This window comes from Halyomorpha halys, unplaced genomic scaffold, assembly GCF_000696795.3.
Source record: "Halyomorpha halys isolate HHAL.00 unplaced genomic scaffold, Hhal_1.1 Scaffold28.1, whole genome shotgun sequence".
NCBI classification, from domain to species: domain Eukaryota; kingdom Metazoa; phylum Arthropoda; class Insecta; order Hemiptera; family Pentatomidae; genus Halyomorpha; species Halyomorpha halys.
In genome coordinates this window covers 1,436,822-1,443,100 of record NW_027110130.1, presented here as the reverse complement: position 1 = coordinate 1,443,100, position 6,279 = coordinate 1,436,822, and positions in this window count along the sequence as shown.

Below are 6,279 nucleotides of genomic sequence, written 5' to 3'. Positions count from 1 at the left end.
TCGCAGTCCTCAATGCACTGATAGTCCTGGCCCGTCCTGATTATCAAATATAAACCCTCAATAAGGATCAGCCTGGTTAATTAATGTTCCAATTACCGGAAAGATGAGGAGGGACGAGTTATTAATTGACAATTAATAAATTGTTATCTCATCTCGAGCAGATTCCTATTCAATTAAAGGTCGAAGGGCATTTTTGACCTTGAATATGGCAATTTGGTGGCTAATATTTGATGTTGGCCTCAATTATTTTCGTATTTTGCAAAATTATGGGAATAAAACATCAGCAAATTTCGTAATATCACCTTTTTGTTTTGTTTTGAAAGTTTAGTAGTGATTTTATCAAATACTGTAGTTATTTATTTTATTGAACACTAGCAAACCTGGGAATGCTTGGCTAATTCTATATTTAAGGATGTATATATATATTAATTGGACACTATTGAAATTCTGATATCAATTAATATTTAGATGAAGTGATAAGACGGTAACTATAGTAACAAATGGTAACAGCTAACTTCGCTTTATAATCATTAATACTGCTCCCATTTAGTTGATTTTTTCTTATTCCTTTAGGCAATCTGTTTATCGATGCTATATTCATATATGAATAGTTTATATTATATAATCCTCATTTCACTTCAATATTAGTACTATATTGAAACAATTCAGATTGACTTAAATAAGTGTGGTAAAAGATTTTAGACAAAGTTAATATTGGTCTTTAGGACCTCCAGAATCCCTTAAATACGAATTTTTGGAAAATAAAATGTTTCTTTAAAAAAATAGAATTAACTTCAACACGACTCAGCCGATCTGCATCAAACTTTGCAGTGGTTTAGGGCTCTGTAAACTGCGCCGAAGGGCAAAAACAGGATCTAATTAAACAAATTAGAATCAGAGAAGAGAAGGGAATTTTACAAAAATGTTCTAAATTTGAGACCAATATTTTGTCCTTATATGGGCACTAAGTCTAATTGATGTTAATGTAGATTAAAAGAGAAGACATTCACCTTTCGAGTTATAATGAAAAATAAATAAAATTCAAAGAGAACCTGCCTAAATTCTACATTTTTTTTTTTGGATGCTATTTAATCACCACACAAATAACATTAACTGCACCAAAGGCTCAGACTGGATATCATTAAACAAATTAGAACTAGAGATATGAAATAAAACATTTTAAAAAAAATTTCAAAAGAAACAAATATTTCACCCTTGTGAGAGCATTTTTTTAAAATTTATTTATTACTATTTACAACTGTAATAACATAAAAATACATCCAGTAAATTTATGTGCGGTCGAAATGGAGTGATACAAGCATGTAGAGAAACTAACCATTGGTAGCACTGTAATCATATTTCTAAACTAGAAGGTCTGGAGGCCTTCTTCTGTTTAGGCGTCTCGGAGGATTGTCAAGAATAGAAGAAGAAGCAACGTTAGAATCAAGAGGGTTTTAATGATTAGAGAATTTACAAAGGAAGGATTGATATCTGGTTGGATTATATATGGAACATTAAGGTCTTTATTGATGATTTTATTTGTGATAAAGTAAGGAGCATTGAGGATTTTACGATGGATTGGATACGATAGGAATTCGAAGGCTTAGTGGAGTCCCAAAGCTCAACTCCGTATATCCAGATAGGTCATATAATGCTCATGTAGATCAGTCTTTTGTAATGGATTGGAAGTTTAGAATAAGGGCATTACATCTAAATTTTGTGGGATTCATTAAAAACTAATAAGATTTGAACTAAGTCTAACTAATATTTCTAAACTAGAAGGTTTTGAGGTCTTCTTCTTTGCAGGCGCCTTCCGAGACAATCCTCCGGGATTGTCAGGAATCGAAGAAGAAGCAAGGTTAGAATCTTCTGGGTTTTGATGGTTAGAGAATTTACAAAGGAATGATTAATATCTGGTTGGGATACATATGGAACATTAAGGTCTTTATGGATGATTTTATTTGTTTAGAATAAGGGCATTACATCTAATTTTTGTGGGATTCATTAAAAAAAATAAGATGATATTTTTTCTTAAAACATTTGTTTTGACCTACTTTACTGAAATCCTCATTATGTTTTTTTTAGTTTGTAGTGATTAAAAAAAATTATTAAATTAAAACTGTAATATTTTTTTCTTATTCTTCAGAAAGAGACAAATCAATTGGCATTAAAACATTTACGGACCAAAAATGGATACTTTTTGAACTCCGCGCCAAAAGTGCTTAATTTTGTTAATATTTTTGTCGAAAATGTATTATGTAATCCTCAAAATTTAACAATAAGCCCCATCATCACTTGATGAACAGTATAACAGTGCATAAAGTAAGAACAAAAATATATTGATTTTTATATATTAGATTCCAACCGTTTTTGGATAAATCGCTTTTACTTTTAATCTGGTTCATAAAAAATGTAGCACAAAAATATGTATGTATGTATGATTTTTCCCTAAAATAAATGTTAGAACATTTATTACACTACACTATGACCTACATATCCCTTTTGTCCTTGACCTCATACCAACTAAATTCTCAAAATTCCATATAAACCTTTCTAACCATCCTAATCCTTTGGTTCAAACCTTATCTAGTTTCACCCTTTCCTACAGACCACCTAGAAGGTTGAAACGGCAGTGGCCAAGAGACTTATTGCAAAATAAAACTGGACAATTGGATTTCTGGCAATGGTCAGATTCTCCACTCAAGTTGAGTGTTTGCGGCTTTAGCGCACTTGCTCAGCCTCTACTGTCTAACTACCAGTGATGCAGCGAGAGGGATGCGCTGGGATCTCTTGAGCTCTGCTCTACCCCTCACACGTGGGGGATAGAGTGGGCTCAGGGATCCTCAGGTCGATTGTGTTAATATTGTATATTAGAGTTTAAATGTGACTATAGATTATATTATTTTATCGTTATGTTATTTTTTTTCTTTCATACACATAGTTTAATTTTGTTTATTCTTCTGTTTGTATATATTTTAAGAGATTTTTTTTTTCATTCATTTATTTATTTTATTTTATTTTAGTATGTATGAGATCATTCATCACTATTACCTATTGCCCACAACTGTGTAATAACTATCAATAAATAAAAAGTATTTTGAATAAAAGAACATTTATCACTTTCATGGCTTCATATGGGCTATATAAGAATTTTATTATCTCAGATCTAAATCTGATTATCATTCTATCAGGAACTACCCCGATCAAGTACATAGTAGGACGAAACGTTGGTTACCTTAATATTTTTACAATTTTGTGTATTTAATGATACCATGACATCCCATTTTCCCGGGAGAGGTGTATCCTTGAGCATTTTACTCATATTGGAAAATAAATGTCTACATTTTCCTAGTATTCCTTTTTTACCTTCCCACTTATACTCAATTCAGTTTTACCCTGGCCTCTTCGCAACGGTAAGACAGAGCATTTCTCTCACCAGTACACTTCTAACGTGACATATTTTTTTTTTTCTTATTTCAGTATTTTGCTCATCTTGACACCTTCTTCGGTCTTTTCTCACAAGTCTTTTACGAAATCTGGACACTTCACCCCCAGATCAAAGAGCTAAAATTTACAATTTCAATTTCGAATTCATCAATTGAAAGTAATACATTTTTTTTTTTTTTAGATAGATAGATTTATTTATTGATAGATATTACAATCTGCCACACAGTTGTGGGCAATAGGTAATAGTGATGAATGATCTCATACATACTAAAATTTAAAAAAATAAATAAATAAAATAAAAAAAACTCTCTTAAAATATATACAAACAAAAGAATAGACAAGATGAACATAATCAAACTATCTGTATGAAAAATAACTAAATAAAATAACATAATGATAAAATAATATATACAATATTTACACAATCGACCTGAGGATCCCTGAGCCCACTCCTTCCCCCAGTTGTGAGGGGTAGAGCAGAGCTCAAGAGATCCCAGCGCATCCCTCTCGCCGCATCACTGGTAATGAGCCAGTGGAGGCTGAGCAAGTGCACTAAAGCCGCAAACACTCAACTTGAGTGGAGAATCTGACCATTGCCAGAACTCTAATTGTCCATTTTTATTTTAATAAGTCTCTTGGCCACTGCCGTTTCAACCTTCTAGGTGGGCTGTAGGGATGGGTGGAACTAGATAAGGTTTGAACCAAAGGATTAGGATGGTTGGAAAGGTTAATTACACTCCTAACGTGACATCTTTTTTTTCTTCTTATTTCAGTATTTTCCTCACCTAGACACCTCCAACGTTTCTTATGCAAGAAGATCTTAGATCTTTTACGAAATCTAGACTCTTCAACCCTAGATGAAAGAGCTATAATTTACAATTTCAATTTCGAATTGCATTGAAAGTAATACAAAAGATTTTTATCATTATCACATCCAATTATATAAAAAATATAGTTCAAATCGTCTAGCATGAGCTAAATGCTCACGGGACACCTCTTAGGGAACAAAAATCTACGACACTCCTGCCAGATCATCCTACAATTGATTAAATATTATCAAATAATTACCTTCGATTTTTAAAAATTTATTTATGAACCTTCTTCTGCTCCCTTTAGATTAAAAAGTCAGTACTTTTGATCATTTTCTTGGCAGAAACTGCATGGGTGTTGCATTTTAGTCTGAATTTCATCTTTAGATGACCTTCTTTAGGTTTTACGCACCACTAAAACCCTTCCAAATGGAGGCACAAAGTCAAAATATTAACTACAATTTGAGTTTGTACTAGTTTGAGGGTTCCTACATTTTTCTTCCTATACTTCCTGTATACTCTAGGACCTGGTCTCACCGTATTTCAGGTATCCTGAAAGTATGTTGAAAATACTATTTAAATTAGAGTGGATTACAAAAGACTGATCTACATGAATATTATAAGACCTATCTGGACATACGGAGTTGAGCTTTGGGGCTCCACTAAACCATCAAATTCCTCCAGAATCCAATCCTTACAGTTCAAAATCTTTAATGCTCCTTACTTTGTCACAAATCAAGTTGCCGATTTGGCCAGAACCAGATACCATTCCTTCCATAATAAAATTCCCAACCACCCAAATCCACTTGTTTCTAGCCTGGCTTCTCCTTCACTACCTAATAATCCTTTTAGGCGTCTGAAAAGAAGATGGCCTCGAGATCTTCTCCTTTAGAAATGTTTTTGGAGTTCTATCAAAGGGGAGATTCTCCACATGTTTTTATCATGTCATAATATCACTTACGGCAAATTTACTTGATGTGTATATGTGTATACAGTTGTAAATACCAATAAATAAATTATTAAAAAAAATTAGAGTGGAAAAGGGGTGTTGAAATGTGAGACTTTTCAGCTTGTTAATAAGCTCTTATATTTTATAAGACCAAGTAAAATCCCTGAGGGGGCAAATTGGTTAGTATTTTAGTAAAGTGAAAACTATTATAAGTTTATTAAATAAATCATATTGTATCCTTATTAGTCTCAACACTTTTTATTATATCAATAGTCCAACGTTTCGGCCAATTCAGCCATCCTTAAGAACAATCTAAACATTTAACAGCTTATTATACATTTATTTGTAACTTAACTTGTAATAATGTATATATGGGAGTTATATTCACAAAATAGGTCCCAATTCATGATATCGTGGGTCAGCACTAATTTATTTCGATTCAATTAAATCGAATTATATTGGTCAAATTCATTCGATGCCGTGGATATTACTTTTAACCAGTGAATATTAATTAATTATTTATTCAGAAAAATAAACAAAATGGCAAATAGCTCGATAAGAAAAACATTATATGAAAAAAAACTCAACAATATATATCGGTGTATTTTTACTTATTAATTTAGCTATCCAAGGTATATTAAATAAATAAATATTATCCAAAAACCAATAAGAAAACTAAACAAAAAAAAGAAATTATATTTAATGAAAAAAGTTGGAATGAAACATGTTTCTGTCAAGAATATTGAAAAACAACATATTCAAATTTTTTTCAAAATAGTTAACAATGTAGTCCTCAAAACATGACATATTATATTATTATAATATATGATAGATATAAATATTTACTAATGTACTTCTCAAAACATTTTATAATAGTTATATATAGTTACCCTTATTGATTAATAAACCAAAAAATAATGAATAACAACGTTCTTAAAATTTTTCATTTTGGTAACCAATGTAGTTCTTAAAACATAATATATTACATTATTATAATATATGATAATTAGATAATATTTACTAATGTAGTTCTAATAACTTTTTATAATATCATACATAATAGTTATATAAAGT